Raw genomic sequence first — 19,705 nt, 5'->3', positions numbered from 1 at the left:
CAAATTTGGCTTAAGTAAAGATGGCTGATTTAATTCAGCGACATTGGTGCTACAACTACTAACTGATGGATGTTTGGGTCTAAACAAAAACTGGTATCAGCACGAAGAGAATGGTTTTTCTCTCACTCATTAAAGACTCCTGAAAGCTTTCCAGATCTATAAATATTCACATTATTCCCACAGAGGGGTAAAAAGAGAATGATTTGTATCCTTCTGGCTTGTTGTGTTAACACATACCCATTTTTCAGCGTTTCCCAGTTGGATAAATACCATGACAAACAGAGGAAACCCCTGTGAGAAAAAATACATTTTAAAGTAAATTGCTCTGATGTGTCATTTATAAATATTTGCAATGTTAGAGGGAAAATATCTCTATTCATCACACTAATGTATGCTGAATACAAAGATCTCCATTGATGCTTTCCCCCCCCCCCACCACTATGAAGAGGATTTCCAGCATAGTAAAAGAAGTGGAGACTCGTGCACGTTGTGTAAACATACATAAACCTACACGCAAACCAAAACACTTCAAAATAAAAAACATATTTTAAGTAAAATAGCAAAGCTTGATTTATTTTCTGTACCTCTTCTGCCAGAAAGCAGAAGATATCACAAAACCTGAGTCATGTCGCCTGAGGATCAAAACCAGAAATTTTTCAGAGCTCAATAAATATAACCTCTTAATTATTCCACTAATAAGAATGGATGATGACATTTAAACAAGCACGCACAAACATTCTTTTGGTAAAAAATTACATTGCAGAGATAAATGGTGGGGGCTTGGGAATACTTCACTTAACAGAACAGGACATGTATGGATCCCTCTCGCCATCTCTTCAGCGTTTCTCATGATTGCTTTCTAGATCACTTACTGCTTTGAAAGATTATCACAGCTACTAATCCTGCTTCTGATTTCTTAAGCCACCACCTGAGAATAGCACAACAGTGCCTTGTTTGCTGAGAACAAGCACATTTCCACACATAGATGTGATGTGTGTACACACGCAGCTCTCCAGAAACAGCATATGAATGTAGAGAACAGCATTCAAACTCCCCCATGTGTAAGGCTGGGCTTAAGTGTTCCCTTGCCATCACTGGACGAGTTAATCCCTTTGTGCCATGCTATACCCATGGAGAGGCAATAACAACCCCGCCTTGCTCCCACCTTGCACGTTTCGTGCAAGCACTGCCTCTGATCTCAGGCAAACATGTATTCCTCACAGTTGCTCATTCTCTAGTTTCCATCATCATCATGCAATTAAAGGATTTCTGATGCGACTCATTAAAAATCTGCCCCATTAAGCTGTCCAAATTACAAACTGTTCAAAAGGCACCGGGCGCTGTGTACAGCCTGCTTCTGTGCAGCAACTTCCCACCTCCAACAATGAAAAATAGAAACCACACAACTTCCCCAGCCTTGATTACCCCATATTCCCTGTGAGCACTAAGGAGGCTGAGGCCACTGGAGCAGCTCTCCCTGGAGCAGATGCCTGAGGGTTGCAGGAGGAACCCTTCCATCTCCTTCAAGGATTTTAGCAAGGTGAACTCTTGCTGTTCCAAAGCTGGCTAAAAGCCATCAGTCATTTTGCACTGGCCATTAAGCAGCCTGCAGGCAACCAGCATGGATCCGAAGCTGTCTCATATGTTTGTTTTGCTGGGGGGGGGAATCAGGTAGGGAATGGAAACTCTGGCACAACCCATGCCTCAATTCCTTACACAAATATCATCTCACATCCTTCCTTTCTGGCTTATAAATTTCATTGCATGTGTTCTCGAGGTCTCAGCATTGTCCCGGGCAGTGACAAAGCAGCCTATCTCTACCACGCAGCTCGAGGGCAGAAACAACTTTGTCCACACTGGTGAGTTCAGGGCACCAGAGGAGGACAGAAACCTGCAGCCAGGAGCAGAGGGAGCAGTAATGGGCCATGCTCTGAGCTGCTCCTCCACAGCACGGGGGAAATCACTTTCAGGAAAAACAGAGTATGTACATTTTGTACCATATTAAAGAGGGAAAGTAACAGCAAGGAGAAGAAAGCCTGTGTTGTGAGGGATGTTCCAGCAGAGGTGATTAATGGTGTTGAAAGAAACCCCAACTGTTATTTCAGATTTCTTTCCAGTTAGCCACAAAGTTACTCCCTCTTCTTTTCCTTTTGTTTTTATTTTTCTTCTTCCTTTTACCTTTGTGTTTGATTTAAAGTTGTTTGCTGATTTGTATTATGACCGCAAAAATAAAGGATCTGCACAAACTGTATGCATGTGGGTTTAAAGCATTGCCTTTGATGGCTCATTAGCTGCATGTGGCTACATGCAACACTGCTTGGCTGAGATATATTGCCCAGCATTTAATTCCAGAATAATTTCAAAGGCATTAAATTGAATGCTTGCCCTTTTCACCATGGTATTTAAATGGCACTTTGCATGCCAAGCTGAAAAAAAAAAAAAAGAAGAGAAAACATAGATGCAGTACTGTTGGGGCATATAGTAAACTTTGTTTAAATGTTAAACATTTATTAGATTTTTATTTTTTTTTAACCAGATAGTGTTAAACCACTTGTTACTTCAATTAACTTTCTTTGCTACAAGGGAAAAAGGAGGGGGGGGGGGGTTGTACTAACAAGCACTGCTCAGAACTAGTGAACAGCATCTTGTTTGTTCGGGGAGACTTAAAGACAAGAATGGTTTCAGGCTGGAGAGAAGGAAAAGGAAGCAAAAACAATCGATGTGCACATTTCTGTGCTGACTGAGTAGAATCAGCCAGACAAAGCTTCATCCCGCAGCAGAAGGGATATCAAGACCCAGAATGAACTGAAGATCCCAAGCATCATGGCTTGGCAGACACGGCCATGGCTGCCCCAATACATGCAGGCAGGCAGGGGCGAGCACTCAGCTGGCAGCCCCACAGTGAAGGGCCGGGTTGGAGGCCTGCCCCATGCTCAACAACAGCCCTAAGTCAGGCTGCACCCTCAGTCTGTGCTAATCTACAGACCCTGTGTTTTCTCATTTTCCCTCAACCCCTGCAGTTCCAGAAATGACTTCTGCTGAAACATGAGAAATTTCACATTATTGATTTTTAAGGTCAAACTTTCACTTTTGAAATGAAACGAACCCAAAGCACAGTGTTGCTTGAACTTGCAGCAATGTGTCACATCAGCACAGTCAAATGTGCAGTCGCAGCAGCCCAAAGCTTTGTCCTCATGCCTCATCTCTCTATCAGCATCCCTGCATGACCAACACTTTGACATCTCAATACTGGCATGGAAATGCTGTTACAGTGATTTATAAACAGCACAGCTGCTTTCACCTATTTATTTTACATGTGGTTACAGTCAGGATGAATGCCCAAACACCAGAGCTGGTGGGTCATGTGGAGTCTGAAGGGCAGTGGGCATCACATCAGTCCAGATAAATCCAGAAGTCACTTTAACCTCTTGAATTCCATGATCATTTAAGTCTGCTAATAAAATTTCATTAACAGAGAGACCAAACTTTTTCCCATGCTTGAAAACACACTCATGCAGACACCAATCCTTTCCATTTCTGCCCTGCACCAAAGGAAATGCAAAAAAGCAAATCTGCACATGTGACTTTGGCTCTCTGCCCTGTCAGCAGCAGGGCAAGTGCTGGGGGCAGAGAGATTACCCAAACTGCGGAATTCTGGCACGTCTACTACTAATTGGGAACTTTGTGTTACCTGTAACCAGAATATATCAATGGTTCTGTCAGTCATTCAGTAACTAAGGAGAGCTTTCCTCTATTAAGCCATTCTATCATGCACAAAGGTTGGAAAAGAGACCTTGCGTTGCTCGACTTGTCACAAAGGTGCAGAACTGAGGCTGATTCTAAAAGGATGGAGCTACCCAGTTATGATTTAAATGTAACATACGCCCAGCTATAAGTATACCTTCAATGTCACGTCAACAGTATTTCCTACTTCCATCCAGTCATGGAATGTTTCAACATAAGGGCCCTACAGAGTTTTCCCTAAGATCTATTTCATACGCTTAAGTAAAGCTTCAGCTTCAAATAAGCAGGGTTTAAAGTCCTGCTTTTACAAGATTTCATGGCATGTTGAAGCACCAAGGACCAGGGTTCGGGACAAGTGATTTACTGACATTGGGGTTATCCAGAGGTTTAATTCGTCATGCATCTCCCACACACAATTTGTTTCTCTTCTCTTTCTTAGGAGGCAGTATGCAGCACACCACCAGCAGTCAATGCAGTGAACGAACCTCCCTTTGCACAGCAGCAATTCATTTTTCTCAGCTTCCCTCCAGCTAGATATCAATGATTTCCCAGGATCTGCAAAACCTTCAAGAGCCTGTCAGAAATACAGGAGCCTCCTTTTTCCTGCTGTTCAGTTCAACGCAGCCTCTGCACTTACATTACCCAGCTTTGTGCATCAATCTCATTCCTTCCACGTTTATAAAATATGAGGTGCCAGTGTTTTAATCCCATGATCTGCCAGCCGTAGTCCCATTCATCTGCCAAGATGGAGGCAGCCCTGCTGAGAGCAGGTTAAAAGTTACGCCTGATCCATCAATGCCTTTACTTTTGGAAGCTGGATTATTCCAGTACTTTAAGAGAAGGTCCTATCCCATGCCTTGCACCAGTCACCGCAGTTGGAGTTGGATTTTGCCATAGCAGCATGCAGGGAGACAGTCAGTTCTGACATTTCCTTGCTTTCTCTGACTATCTCACACCTGCAAGGCTGGAGATTTGCATCATGATGACCCCACCCTTGAAAAAACTATCACACATTTTCCACCTTGGTTCTTGTACAAGGCTAATGCCACACACCAATGATTAGGCAGGGATGTTTTCAAGGAGTTAAGGCTCACCAGAGCAGACCTATTTCTCAAGGTTAAAATAATGGCTCAAATCCTGTGAGTGACCAACTGCTCCAGTCCCTGCTCTTAACTCATTCAGAGGCTCCAGTCTCTCTCTGCAATTCATTTAAGTCATTGAACGACTGGAAACTCACTGAAAACACCCATTAGTAGAAATGACTGTTTTACAAGGATATGCCGACTGGTAGGACAAACTATCACATCACAAATACATAGTTGCATGCAGTAATATGAACCCTACAAGAGATTAATTAGTGAAGCTAACATAAAACAGATAAAATCTGTTAAACCAGGCATGATTTCCTCTACAACCTGCTTGATTTTGATGCAACATACTCTATAATAGTGTTTTTCATTGGGTTTGTGCTTTACCCTTCTGTGTCCTTCTCCAAAAAAAAACCCACCAAAGATCTTCTCCAAAGTTACCTCCACAGAACAGTCCAAGAGGTTTTGGTGAGGACCTTTGTGGCAATATTCATGCAAAGGACAGAATAACAGTTTAGTTATTGAGTTTAATAAAGGTCTTCAAAACACACGGATGGATTAGTACTCATCTCCTGCTGACACCTGAACTCATGCATCTGCCTCAATCAACCTGCAGACATGATTTAACCACACGTTCAATGAATCCCAGAAGTAAATGGTGGGTACTCACAGACAAGACTGCAGCAACACAACACGTGCAGGCAGATGCCTGTGACCAAACCTGAGAGAACGTGTCTACAGAACCCTCCATCTGCAACAGTTATGATTGTATTACAGTAATACCTTAAAATCCCCACTGAGATACAGAGCTGTCAGCTACCATAAAACCACAGAAGAAGCAGAACTGTCTGAAGGCCCCTGGGTGCTGAGGATGATTACCTCCATGTGCTGCTATCCCCTGGGTGCACCCGTTACCTCAGGATGCCTTTGTTGCTTGCCTTGTGTGCCCAACAGACCATTGTATAGAGAAAGAGGCAGTGAAACTGTTTCCACACTTTTTATTACAGAGACTTTCTCTGCATCCATCTGCACTTTATATCCTATGGCTCTCTGCCACAGATTTGTGATAAGCAGAGAAGTACCTCTCCCTTACAGTTTAACATCTTTAATGTGAAACAGAGATAATACAGTCCACCTCAGTTCCAGATCCAGCCAGAACATTTTTCTTTTAAAAGCAGTCAAGTAGTTTTAAGATTTTTCCTTGGGGCAGTGAAAATATGAAATAGAGCAGTCTCCAATTTTAAAATACTTTGTTCTAGGTTTTGGGGTATTTTACTGAGTGGTGTGCCCCCAGTATAGACAAATAAAAGGGGAACTCAATTTTCTGTCACAACGAAGATGACCAATAAAATTTTAAACGTGGACAATACCTATACAGCTCTATAAAACCTGAGAGGATTCATAAAGCTCCCTTTACAAGCCTAGAGACCCTCACAGAATGTATTCTATAGGAGTATAAACTCTCTCATTTTACTGTAGAAGAGATACATTGCCCATTATGATACGCTCCTCAGTGTTGCCTGAATTACCCTCCTGAAAGGTTAGGGATTGCTCTTTGGTACGAGGGGGCTGCTGGGCAATAGCAAGCTGCCAGCAGCATGGAACGCCTCCAGAGCAGAACTCAGCGCACCAGGAGAATACGGACTGTTAATTAAATCAAAGCAAATGTGACTCCGCATTACACAGCAGCCTGCAGGGTTCATCTGAAATCATGAAGCTCTTGGAAAAGAGTGGATCGTTGCCCTGCAGACTAAATAGAAAAGATACGGAAATGAGGGAAAAAGTGCTGCTTAGAGGCAAAGTCGATGTGGTGACTGCCTGCAGATGTCACGAGTCCTGCGTACCCTTTCTGAGGTTTACTTCTTGAATGTGAATGGGTGCAATTCTTCCAACCCAATTAGACAGAGAGAAACCAAAATGGAGCAGGCAGAAAGGCGGCAAGGTAGCAAGAGGTTTGGGGAGGTTCAGATACCCCCAAACGGCAAAACTCAACATGCTTGGAGCTTGCTTGTCTGCAGCAAGAAAAGGCTACACCACAAAGTCCACCAGAAGCCAGCCTGGCACCAAAAAAAAAAAAAAAAAAAAAAAAAAGGGAGCTCCTGCAGAACAAGGCTGGCTGGTACTTTCGTAAGGGTCACTGATCACTACTGACCAGCACTTTCACAAGAGGATGCTGGGAACCAAACTTAAGGTGGCAGAATAGCAATCAAACATTTGACAAAACTGTTACAGTTGCATGGAAACCAAAGCAGAAATATTCAGGAGGGACCTTTAGCCTTGGAAGGGAAGGAAAGGTGGGTAGCAGGGAGGCATTTATTAGGTTCTGCCTCTTTGTAGCAAGCAGAAGGATTCAGGTGGACCTGTGGTTGCAGCCAAGGATTGGATGCTGATACTGAAGTGCTCTCAGCTCTGGAGCAGACTACAGTGAAGGGTCTGTCCTGATCATACCTACATAGCAAAGCAGATTTATTGCCTGTGTGCTTAGAGACAAGGAGCCAAAATGTCTTAAAGCACTGATAAGAAATTTGTGAGGCATACCAAAGAAGAGGAAAAAGAAAAAAAACAAACAACAGCATACACTTTTGTTCTGCCTAGAAAAGCAGAAATTCTTCCCAGATCGGCAAAGAAAGGTCTCTAGGAATATATGGATTAGAAGCTGAGGATTTGATTAAGCAAAGCACTTTAATGTACTTAAAAATCTTTGCTGCATTAAGGCCCAAATCAAGCAAGGTACAGATGTAAAGTAATTAGAGAAAGAGGATTAGAGGGTCAGATTCTCTCTTCATTATGGAAAAAGGATGCACAGAGTTTACACCTTTGCAGGGCACACAGAAAATAGTGGCCATTGGCCTGGGCAACCCAAGGATTTTTCTTCCTAATTTCCCTCCCCAGTTCTGGTAGGAGCTGTCGTGTTGAATGCTTGGATGCCTACAACAGGCTGAGCCATGTTTGCTTCACAGCAGTCTTCACTGCAGTGTAAATATTAGAGGACTACACTATGATAGCAAACATTATTAAATATATTAATAAAACATGTTTCCCTATTTTTAAATTTAGAGACATCAAATGTAAATGCCCTTCTGAAGGCCCACCACACTACAGGACATGCACACTCTCCATTTTCGTCTGCTGAAACGAGTGAAGCCTTGCAATGCACACAGTTGGTGCTGTGCTTCACCTCAAAATGACTCGGACACAGCCCTTGCAATACTGGAACAGGACTGGATCATTGGCAGGATGCTGATTCATTTCAAGTGGCTAATGATGGCCTGAAGAATAATGAAGTCCGGGAACATAAGAAATTCTTATCTTTTTGCATTAGGCAATCAAGAACTGTAACTCCTTAATTGCACTCTTACCTACTTTTTTCTTTTAATGTCATCTTTTCCTGTAAGGGAAGATAAAACATATCTGAATTTGGGGATTTATGCTTGAAGTCACTACTGAAATGTTCTTGTTCATTTCTTTTACATCTCTGGGCATCGAATTTTCAGCACAGAGAATGGTTTGGGAAAAAAAAAAATTAAAAGGTAATGATGGAAAAATATTCAATAACATGTGCAAGAGCACAGCTGCATTAGAAATAGGTTCACAGAGCACAGCTTAGAGAAGCAGTAAAGGGCACAAGAAACACATCCAAAAATCACATCTCCAGATAGGTAAGGATGCAGTGAGCACACAGCCTGCTGAACACCTGGTACTGCTGCTGGCCACGGACACAAGGTGGCAGGAACATGTAACACCCAGTTGGTACAAGTGCTCCCCTGGAAATAATGTGAGACACCACCAAGGCAAACTACGATTGCAAGCCTAGCCTTGTTACTGCTGAAGGGATGCCAGCACCTGGGTCATGTATTTAGTGTCAATACACTGACACTAAACAGTCTTAAATCCAGGATGCAGCAAGTGTTCACAAGCAGCAGTGAACACTGGTAAAAGATTCTGATAAGAGAAAGATACAGACCAGCCCTTTGTCATAGGTATTTGTGTGTTGTTAGCAGGAAAGGAAAACAAAATATCAGGAGAAGTTTGCCAATGGCTTAAAAGCCAAAGACCAAACATTTGCTGTTACACTGGGACTTCTGTAGAGTACCATAAAGAAAAATCCCGCTAAGAATTCAAAATATGCCTTCGAAATAGAACAGAAAACAAAGATTCAAGTCCAATGTGAAGCATTCACAAGGAGTATTTGCAAGCAAAGAAAGAAAAAAAAAAAAAGCAAACCCTCTGAACTGGAAACATAGGCCCTGAGAAGGAATCATCCCCTGAGAAGCTCTATTGGTTATAGCTCTCATGAAGTCCTTACAATTTCCCACTCAACGTATGAATGCAAATGGGTCTGGAGGGTGCTTTCACAAAGGGGATCCCACCCACCCGAGCGATGCTGCCCTGCACGGTGACGTGTGTGTGCCGCTCTGCCTGGGGAAGGCTGGCATTGTGCTGGAACAAGGATTCTCAGCATGGGCTTCGTGAGCAGCGCCGAGGAGCTGGGTCATTCCTTTGCTGCTGAGGACAAAGTCCTCTTGGTAAAGCGCAGCTGAGACAGAGGAAGTTTCAATCAAAGTATGGGAAAGAAGAGCTTTGCTGTGCGAGATGCTGGGATGTGTTGAATAGAGGAGGCAGGGGGAATAACGGATGGCTAAACCAGCAGAAACAAGAGGATGAATTCAGCTTCTGCAGACACAGTGTTTCACCAGTGAGATAAGGCTGAAGAACTGCATTTTAACTGGTTTGGTCACTGACCAAAGAGCTATAAATCTAAAGGCCCAGCCAACGTGAAATAAGTTTGTGTTTCCCAGTTTATTGAGCCTCTCACTAGAAAAATGAAAACACCAGGAGAGACCCAGGCACTCGAGCAGAACTCCTTGCAATAATGAATGCAGTGTTCAGCACAGAGGATAGGTTGCCAAGGAAGGTTATCAAAACCAACGGATAAAGACAGTTTTAAAGACACATCTGGACATTGTTATGACAAGAGCTGTTTGAAGCACATGGGGATAAAGTTTTAATGAAATATTCTTAATGGGACAAACTTGCTAGGCTTAGTCAGATGAGAAAAGGCCACAGCTCCTGTGAGAGCCATTCATCACCAAAGCCAAAACCCCACCCAAGAAACACTAGGGTAAAAAGGTGCTGGCAGGGACCGCCTGCTGCTGTTGCAATCACGTTTCCCTGGCATGAGGCAGAAAAAAATAAATTTCCATTTATTTAAGAGGTGTTTATCCAACCCGGGGGGTTGGCTCTTCCTCAGAAAAGGGGCTAAAACCAATGAAGTGCTAGTGCACAGACATGAAGAGGAATGGGTTTTGTGGAAAAAGGAGAGGTCTTATCAGAAAAGCAAGGTGAAAGAAACTACTGCACAACAACAACAAAAGTAATCAATGCCCAACAGCTCTTTATGACCCCAAGCAGTCTCCAAAAGGCCCAAACTATTCAATCTGGCAGCCAGAAGCAAAGCTATCTGCAGGTCAGTCATGGACATGAGAAAATTTCTGGTTTTATCCACATGTGAATGGTATACATTGCATGCAGGCCAGTGCATGAGCAGAGCTTTTTGTCTGACCCAAGCAAGAGCCGCAGCTTCCATAGGCAGTGGCCAGACCAAATTCACTACTGAATCACAAAATATCCTGAGTTGCAAAAGACCTTCAGGGATCACTGAGCCCAACCCGTGGCTCCACACAGCACCACCCAGAATTCAAACCCTTTATCTGAGCGCACTGTCCAAACCCCTCTCGAACTCCAGCAGCTCGGGGCCATGACTGCTGCCTTGTGGAATCTGCTCCATGCCCACTGTCCTCTAGTGCAGAACCTTTCCCTAACCCCCACCCCTGCCAAACCCAGCAGAACAAAGCCAGACCTCCTCCGGGCTTTCCCACAAGCACTCACATCTTGAGGCTTTGGGCATGGTCAAGACAGACTTGAATCTAAAAGGCAGACTGAGCCTCCCACTGCACACTGTGTGTATATATACACATGTATATACACATTTTTTAAATGAGCACTTGGGAAATCATTGCTGTTGGCTGAATACAGTTATAAATCACATATCACTATTTTTCACAAGGAACCACTATAAATCCAATCCCTGTTTTAGAGGTGAGAAGTAGTGCAGCACTCCACACCATACAAAAAGACCATGGATCCCAGAACACCTACGAACTTCAGAGCTAAATTTACGTTCCTGGGGAATGTTTCTCACTGAGGACAGCAAGATATCCAGCTGCCCTTTCCGTGGGTGTCCTGGGACACAGGGTGCACAAATACAGCAGGCAGCTGGCTCTTCAGGGGGAATGCTGGAGGACATTTCTCATTAAGGAAATGTTCCTGTAAATAAAGGAGACTACTGTATATCATCTCCCACCCGAGGCAGATGCTCTAACACAAGCCTGGGAGGCAGGGCTGCTCAGGCTCAGAATGAGAGTTAAGTCCTCGAAAGGGATCTGGAGAATGCCACAGCTGACAGCAGAGGGGAGGCAGAGGAAGCCGATTTAAAATCAAATAAAGAGCAGGCTGCATGTGGACAACAACATGCAGGAGCAGAAGGAAGTGAGGGGTGCAGGTATTCAGTCTTCATCACCGAATACTTGTTTGCCTCTCAAACATGTGCCTGCTCTAAGGAAAGACTAGCTCAAGTTGTGCCATCAGTTTGCTTAGAGTCCCATTTGTTGCACATTTATTCAATGCAATGATCTTTTTCCTCCACTTCTGAGTACCATTGCCCTTCCACAGACAGATCTCCTGGCTGAAAAGTGACCAGGGTAGGCTCAGCTGGAATTAGCTGGTCATAAAAGGAGAACATTATCTTATTAAAATCACCAGAAGTTTATCCCTGTGGCTTTCAATAATCAGTCTAGAAGATACTTTAGGCCTTAATGCTACCCTTCTTAATTCTGTTGAGCAGCATTCTTGCTTTGCAATTAAATCCTTCTTCCACACAGGAGCAGCAGATCCAGAGATGAATCTCTCCTAACTTTAGCCACACACATTCAAGGCACTTAGGTTAAGTCTTGACTATAGATTTTCAAAGACAAGAAATCCCACCATGGAAACACCTCTTTCTGCGCTTGCTTGCAGAAGATGCTGGAAGCTTATGGTTGCATTACTGTAACACATAATAAAACACTCAAACCACTATTTCTACATCTACTGAAGTTCAGCACACACTTAGTTGCTTTGTTAATCTGAAGCCCTAAAAAACAGAAATATAAATCACTCCAGCTGCAAAACCCCTCCCAAAGGCCAACTGACTCTATTTTATTCCAGAGGAACAGTTTGTACAAATCTAATTAGGTAATTTACAAGTTCTACAGCAAAGGACTGAGTCATCTGTACAACAAACTCAGAAGAGTGTTAGCAAGAAAGTCACAGAAGCTTTTGATTAAGGAGAACTTAATCACAGTATCATGGAACAAATTTCTTGCTTGGAATGCAGACCAGAATTATTCAAGAATTTCTCTAGTGAAATTGGTCAGACCTCAACCACCAAGACTTGCTATGCAGATGCAAGGTAGTAGCGACTCAAAAAGTCAGAGACGTTCTGAGAACAAATACCCACAAAGCATTAGTGGTAGCATACAAATCAGAAAACCACTCAGTGCCAAGCAGACAAACTATACACCAGTGACACAAAAGCAATGCACACAAGAAGGGAAAGAACAGAAAAATCCCGATACCATATTTCAGGCTGAGATTGCTCCGTGTGTTAGGAGTTCTGTCCAGACAGAGATGACCATTTCAAAGAAGCCTAAGCACTCCAGTTTTCCCTTCTGACTGCTCCATAGTCAGTGTTACTCAAACCTTGGCATTATTGAATCACACATGATCCTAGGAAACACAGTTCTAATAAATGTTAACTTTCCTTCTGCAGATGGGGTGGGAAGGGAGGAAATTCCATTTTTAGATGCTTAAGTTGCCCGAAGATTTAATAGCTTCCACTTGCAACTAAATGACAGCCTAAGAATTAAAAAAAAAGAAAGAATTTGAATAGGACCAGAGATTCCAGAGTAAGAATTTAAATACATGGTTATTGTGGGTGTTCCCTTTTCGAAGAAGAGATTTGCATAGCTGTGTTTTGTCACCTCTCCAAGATATTTGCTTGTCTTAGGACAGAGGATCAGCAAAGCAGATGGTGCTGTGTCCCTACAGTGGTTAAGGCATTCCTCTGGAGCAGGGAGCACAGCTCAGCTCAGAGTCACCCCAGCCAACCTTCTCCAAAGGGATGGGAGTAAAGATGTGTCCTACAAACCCCATTCTATATAAGCAGCTGGGCTTTGCTTTCCTGCTAAACTCCAAACTGTCTCAGTCACACTGCTTTCTGCATCTCATCCTCACTGTTTTATATTTCTGTTGTCACTCTTAGGTCATTCTTCTAAAATTGAACACGTACCATTTATTTTCTGCAGTACCTACAGCATTAGTTAGTAGTTATTACAAGTAGCAGAGAAAAAAATAACACCAAACCTATGTTGAAAGCTTGGGTATGACCTTCTTTTTTCTGAGAGTTTATTCACTCTCTCTAGGAAATGACTAAAAACTGCAAGGAATCTGCAAGCAAGGCAAATTAAAATGCTTGACATAAGTAAATTTAGGTAATTCACTGCCAGCAAGTGTTTTGAAGTTTTGTTTTTCGGGGATTTTGTGTGCATGTCTTAATGTTTAAAACAGCATCAAGCACAGATTAGTGATTAAATACACCAAAAATAGCAACGGATGCAGGTTAGGAATACACACTAAAATTCTGTGTTATCACAGCCTTTCAGCTCCTTACAGTTGTCTGCACATACTCTCTACCACAGCAGTCTACAACCTCAGATATTAAGGTATCAAAACTCATCCTACAGTCAGTTCTTCCCTCAGTTTGGTGATCCGCAACACCCATTTGCCCTATTTCCTATGCATGCATCCCTACTGCATGTGATCAGCTCCATCAGGCTGGTAAACCCCTTTCCACAGAGAGACATCTACACTGCATGGGACAAATCCAGACATTTTATTCTGCTTAGTAACGTGCATAAGTCAACACTTTGTTGGTATTTCTATTGGCATGCAGTTGCTTTTGTTCCTACAAACAAGAAGAAAGAAGAGACCATTTCCCATACTTTGAAAGGCGTTAAGAAAGGATAGGCATTAAAAATAACTACATAACAATTTCTAGCAGATACATATCTGATAGCAAACAAATCACATCATCAGAACTTAAAAATCCTGCTATTCCCCACCTCGTAAGCATGTAGATGCAAAGCAACCATAAATGTGTGTTGGGCACAGCAACAAAATGCTTCCTACCAGCACAGTTTCCCACAACACAGAGGGTTCAATCCCAGCCCTACATCATTCTTAAGCCTCTGTGACAAACAAGGGCAAATTTCACGTCAGAAAAGCACAAACTCTCTTCAGTCTAATCATAGGTTACACAGAGGTAAACACATACTGTAGATATCCTGCATTCACTTAATATCACTTAATATCAAGGCAAGGACAGTCACTATGTCTCAGCTGTGAAGATTTCAGAGTTGTGTACTCACAAATGCCCTGTCCTTGTTTTTTTTTCAGACTGGTGTAAAAACCTAGATGGCTTCTCTGCTGCTTTTCCTACCATGCCACAGTACAATGCCTGTTCCACATCCTTAGTGTTTTCAGCACTAACAAAACCATTCAGTTGCTTTTCTGTTCAGCACATGGTATGAATTTTCTATCAGACGTCTGTGATTATTACCTTGCTTTTCAGGGACATCATATCAACTATGCTCCACAGGGAATGAGAGGGAGCATTAGGCACCTATGCACATCAGCTAAAAGAAGTAGACCTTTCACTTTATGCAAAAATGTAATGTGGAGTAGCTAATGCACAACATGCTATTCTTCTTAGAAATACTTTCCCAAACCTACTTCTTCCAGTGCTAGGAGTACTTGAAATTACAGTGAGAGGTGTACATTCTAACAGACCCAAACTCCAAATAAGATCAAGTCCTATTCCTAACAGAGCTGGAACGAGAGGCAAGGGTCAGTAAGATTCACTCAGGGATTTCATATAACATAATAGGCATAAAACAACATAGTTCTGGCTGATAAAAATCTTGCTACAAGGTCATACAGCGAAGTGCAATAGATTCTGATCACTGTAGAGAAGATGGATGTTTCTGCAGGAGCCTGTGAAATTCGGTCATGCACAAAGCGTATCAGATTAGCTGAATTGTTAGAATGAGCATCCACTAAAAAGTGACTCAGATTTTACCTCAAGACTGAAGTTTTGATGTAAACACGGCAGAAGTTTTTCACTTTTGAGACAGCAGGTAAATGAAAAACAAAATATATTAGCTGAAAACTTTGGGTACAACATTCCAACAGAAATAATATTTGAGTTTTATAAAATTGTTACAAACATCACGATTCTGAAAACGAAAGGAGGAAAGAAGCCAACTGCCAAAAAACACCACAAAGGATGGCTAAAGCCTCCATTACATAAAGTCATAAAACTCAACTTGCACTTGGTCGTAATTGTCAGCCATACTCCTTTATATTTGTCAAATACAGTCTGGATTTAACTGCGGTTCTCAAGTTTCTGCCAAGCTTTCTACAAAACTTGTATCTCAAATGTAATGAAAAAAGGTTGAAAGAAGAGATCTGGCAACAACCTTTCAGGTTTTATTCAAGTAGTGCTTTAATTATGGAGGAAAGTGGACCTGGACATCTGTCAGCACTTTAATATAGTGTCTTCCACTGCGAACGTACCATTTAACTCCTTCAAATCAAATGGAAAAGACTATTTTGTAGCATCACTCAAAAGAATTAATATAATTGTTTTTGATGGGCACTGATATCAAATAATAGATTAATCAGAAATTAAATCTAATTTGAAATAATTTAAGATCAATTATCTCTTCAAACTTTGACTTCAAGCAGAGAAATTGAGATCTTTAACAGCTTTTCTATCTTCCTAAGTGCTTTTCTTCCTTCTGTCTCCACAAACCTTTTTCCACACATCCCACTTGCCCTTTTTAAACGCTTTGAAATTAGTATCTTACAGATATCTAGAGGAACAAACGTAGCAGAACATTTTTATTCAAGCTAGACTCATTGGCTTAACCCTGCATGTGCTGCCTTGCACAAGACTAGCGCTGATAAGTTACAGAAAGAGGCCCTATAATTTTATAGAGGTTAGGAGAAATCCTTCCAAAGTCATTATTTGCTGAACACTGGAGAAAATCACGTGTCTACTGAGGAGTAAGAAGATGGAATAGAGCTTGCAGTCAGTACCATTTCTTTTCCCATACTCAAATACAAAAACATTTATCCACCATAACATGGAAAATGAGAAACTACATTTCACTTAGAAAAATCCATGTGAGTAGAAATTCTTTTCCATATGGCAGTGGACATCTTGATCCACCTCACCAGTGTCCGCTCTTGCTGATTTGACTAAGTCTTGACTGGTTCTTTAAGCAATCTAATCTATTTTATCTTCCTCCTTAAGTTACATTTCATCTTGTAGACATTTCCTTGCACTTCTGTTGTCCACCCTCTAACGTGCCTTCCTATTCTTCAGTGAACCTGGCATCTCAGCTGGCACATCTTCAGTCCTATACACGTCCTTCCCATCTCCTATATATCTGGTTAGATGTCATGTGTATGAGGAGAGCTGTGCCTTCATTATTTCATTTTTGTTTCTTTTCCATACAATGAATGCCTTGGTCTTCGATTCATTCCCCTCTCTCCTCAGGGATTTTATGTCGTAATCTGATTTTTGCAGGCAAAAGAAAATTTGTAGGCAAATTCCCAGAGGAACTAATTTTCATCGCCTTTAGCGCTTCTGTAATTGATTGCAGCTCTCATTCCATCACTTTAATGAGGGGGTTGGGAGCTCTTTGTCAGTGGATGGGTTAGGAGATCCTCAGATTTCCTGATTATGCACTCTGTTAGGAGGACTGCACAAATGAGCAACGGAATCCTTCCTGCTCATCTAGTAACAGCCAGGATATTCAGATGAGTTTTGCCTCTTTCAGCACTCATTCCTATAAGTTTCAGATAAACCAGCCTGCATGGTTGGCAAGCACAGAGAGGATACTAAGCATCCCTGAGCTGTGCAATCTCACACCCTCACTCTACTGCTGGAAAAGCAGTCATGATCCTCTGGGCATTGCCCCAAATCATATTCCTGGTGCAAAAGCAATGGCCTCACCAAGGAGGCCTTTCCTTTCTTGGCAGAACTGAGCTCCTTCACACCCAGCTGTCATCCAGCTGCCCAATCCTTGCTTTCTTCCCACTGCACAAGAGCTGTGATAATGGAAGATAGGGGGAAGAAAGCCTGTTCTCACCACCTGGCAGGCTCAGATGATACCGTTTCCATGGTTATTTCACACCATAGCTTCTGTATGAAACATGCCATGTTTTTTCTCATTGACACCTCACGGGGACATCCCAGCCAGTAACTCTGCCTCCAGCTTTCAGTTACCAAAAGCAGTTACACAACATCTCTGCCACTTTTGTCTTCATAACACAGACCACTGCTTGACTGACGATGTAATCTGAGGGATGCAATGGCTTCTAACATTCTCCTAACAGATTTAGCACACTTCCAAACCAGTAAGTGATTTAGGAGATACACTCAAAGCATTGCATTGTTGGCATCACCAGGCTCTGATATACAGCGTACAAACAGCTTCACCTAGCACCCATCTTCTATGAAACCTTTCTTCCCTGATTAAGTGCACATACTATCCCTGAGTGGCCTTACAGCACTATGGTCAGGGAAGAAAGTGAAACAGAGAAAATAACTCAATGGAAAATGGCAAAAAGAAAATAAGTGCCCAATTCTGGATTAAAAACTCTGAGGATCCTGCCCTCTAATGGATGATATGCAGCCTACGGGATTTATTAGAAACATTTCATAAATTACAGAACATCATGTTACTTTGAGATGCATGCATTTGTTATTCATTGCATGTGTTTCAGTCTATGACAAACGATTTCAGTTTCCAGTGCACAAAGTCTGTAAGTATATAATACAAGTTGTTATAATCAGAAACAAAAAGATAGTTTTCTACATGGTTGATCTTTTCTTGGGGAAAAAATATCTCAAAGTCCCTATGTGCAGACCTATCCCCAGCTTGATCTCCACTGTAGCCATCAAGCATGCCAGCTGACTTTAGCACTACATTGCACTTCTCAGTACTTTATGTTTAATGCACAAATACATTGCACTTGTTAATATCTTGGACTGCTTGAGAAAACTTTTCATCTGCATTCGATGTAATCACAAGGAGCATTTTACACTGACTGACTGATGAAATAGCAAGACTATTTTGTAATCTCCACAAAGCATCACTAGCATCTGAAAAATCATCAGAAGGATCTCTTCCATTCTAAACTTCACTCTGAACCATTAACATGTCTGTACAAATCACTGGCAAAATGCTCATTTAAGAGAAAGAAAAAACAATGCACTCAAAAAAACAAGGGTTCCTAATGTTAGCTCTGCTCTAAATTATTAAGAGCAGCCAGCAGGACGGAGAGGACCGGCGGTGCAGATGTTTCTCAGCGTTAGTGCAGCCAATGGACTGCAGATTTCCCAACTCTCTCAGTACTTCAGCTGCTTTCAGCAACTTCACATTCACATTCCAGTAATGGGAGACAGTTAATTTGGTCCGTTGCGCTGCTTTGAAAATTTCCACCCTCGACTTGCAAACAAACAAAAACACCAACCTTTAAGCTAATGTTTTTCCCTGTGTAAATATAACAACTTCTCCCGGTGACAGAAATTCTGCTGTGAGTAGTGGCAAGCTCTGCTTTGTTGAAGCTGCCTGCAAACCCACATTGTTTAAGTCATTACACACAGAGAAGCTGAAGCCTGGTGTTGGTAAGTCACACGTTTTTGCTGAAATCACTACAGCTGAACAGCAGCATAAGAAAAAAGAGAAAAAATGTGGAACTTGATTAAAGATGCACATGTTTTCCTCTTGCATGGATAAATCCTGTTTAAATTTATATCAGCACAAACCAGCAACTGCAAGTTGTGTGGATCTTTTGGCACGAGTGCTGAGACTTATGCATAAAGCTACCCATAGCTAAACAGGCTCATTGCTACAGAGGCACAAAAATAGCATATGTAAGATCTACAACATATTTAACATTACATCCTGATTCGTCTTCTGGGCAGACACATCTCTGCAGAACAGTGCAGTCCTGCAATTTAATTCTTTTAAGAATACACGCATGGCACAGTTAGGAGTGCTCCAACTCCCTGCGCAGTAGTAAAGGGTGTTATTATTTTCTCAAGATGAGTAAAACATGCACACACACTGCTGTAATTTTAATATTAAATTATTTGTATCTGTCTAATGATTCCACCCAAAAAGTCACTGCTAGAAGTGGCAAAAAATCTCTATAGTACTCACAGGTTAGGAAGCACCCCAGGCTCATGCTTATTCAGCTGCAGCACTGCCAGAGCTGTTGACTACTGTGCACCACTCTCTCCTGGGATGAATCCTGCCTAGGAAAGGCAAGCCCTTGTCACCAGCCCTGCTGACTTTACATCACTATTCAGAAAGGCAGGTTCTCTGGCAAGTGATCCTTATCTACCCAAATTGTTAAGGGTAAAAAGCCATTTCCTTCTTGCAACACAGCTAGATACGTCTAGAAGTGTAAACCAACTTCAAGGGACCCAGTAGGAGCTTGTAGGAGGACCCAGAGTTTCCCAGCACCCGTCAGAGTGACAGCAGATTTCCTACTCCCCAGTTGCTGGCTGCTCTGCATCTACTGCTATTGCAATACTTTGCAGAGAAGGTGACTAGATCAGACCCTGGCTTCAGACCTCTCAACGGGGCCAAAACTTATTTGAGATTTAAAACATAGGAACTTCCTCAACATCAACA

General features: G+C 42.2%; 1 long non-coding RNA gene across 5 annotated transcripts in view; it reads right to left on the bottom strand.

The window, feature by feature from the left end:
* LOC122163024 overlaps positions 1-19,454 on the bottom strand; it is a 68,294-nt gene extending 48,840 nt beyond the window's left edge. For all 5 annotated transcript variants that reach the window (XR_006169764.1, XR_006169767.1, XR_006169766.1 and 2 more), the window contains exon 1: positions 19,229-19,454. This is a non-coding gene — a long non-coding RNA (uncharacterized LOC122163024). The remainder of the gene's footprint in view (positions 1-19,228) is intronic.
* Positions 19,455-19,705: the final 251 nt, after the last annotated feature.

This window comes from Centrocercus urophasianus, unplaced genomic scaffold, assembly GCF_019232065.1.
Source record: "Centrocercus urophasianus isolate 14NV4802_14NV808 unplaced genomic scaffold, USGS_Curo_1.0 seq_22, whole genome shotgun sequence".
Classification (NCBI taxonomy): domain Eukaryota; kingdom Metazoa; phylum Chordata; class Aves; order Galliformes; family Phasianidae; genus Centrocercus; species Centrocercus urophasianus.
The sequence above is the reverse complement of the archived record's forward strand: the minus strand, read 5'-3'. Positions and strand labels throughout refer to the sequence as shown.